Here is a 1,001-nt window from a genome sequence, read left to right as displayed (position 1 = left end):
ATTCCAATCAGTTATAGGCTGAAGACGGACTTTGTATATGTAGGTTTTACAGACAATATTTGTATGTGAGTATTTACTTTTGCTGCATATAGATTCATGAACACTGGTGAAGCATACAGGGGACAAAATTATGAATCACAACCAAATATTCTGAGGGCTCATAATGTCAGTCTCAGGAGACACCATGCTTAGTTGACATAACATAATCCACAAAGACAATGTTCTACATCCTATTATAGTGAGTATTAACATGGGTTTTAAGAGCTCATGAGAGACCATGCAACTATTGGTCTTTCCAGAGGAAAGAAGAGTAATGAAGATTGAAGATATGTGGAAACATTTAGTCCAATGGACCGCAGGATCAAGGGACAGCACTCTCCATGATGTAAGATTACAAAAAATCGATGGTGCCAACTGCTCTGAAAAGAATCACACTAGAAAGGCCTGGGTAGAGTGGGAGAAAATGTGAAACAAAATTCAACATAATTGAAAAAAAAGACCAAGCCCGCTGTTCAGATAGAGATTGGTGGAATCCCAAGACTATGGCCCTTGACCACCCTTGAGGTCTGCAATGGATTCATCCTGTGGCTCAATTTAAAGTGATATAATAGATAACAACAACAACAATAGATAGCTCTATCTGGGAAACACCAATAATAGTGTGGTGAGTAACACCATAAAAGGGTCGACCATCTGAGATCAAATGGACTGCATTTACCCAAGGAAAGTTTTCATAAGTGTTACAGAAGAAGGAGGAATAGAAACAGCAATCACAGGGAAGATGCGGGCTAAGTGATGCTACATGTACGGAATTGCAATCAGTAAGCTGAAATGAATTGTGTATTATTTTTTTAATTCAAAACTTCACAATAAGCACTTAAAAAATAATTCAAACATTTATTTCGTTGAGCAAAACCTCTTAAAGTGCTAAAGAGCAAAAATGTCAAATTAAGAACTAAAGGTGCACCTGAATCAAGAAATGGTATTTTCAACCACTAAAC

The sequence above is a fragment of the Chrysochloris asiatica genome, unplaced genomic scaffold (genome assembly GCF_000296735.1).
Source record: "Chrysochloris asiatica unplaced genomic scaffold, ChrAsi1.0 scaffold00268, whole genome shotgun sequence".
NCBI classification, from domain to species: domain Eukaryota; kingdom Metazoa; phylum Chordata; class Mammalia; order Afrosoricida; family Chrysochloridae; genus Chrysochloris; species Chrysochloris asiatica.
The sequence above is the reverse complement of the archived record's forward strand: the minus strand, read 5'-3'. Positions refer to the sequence as shown.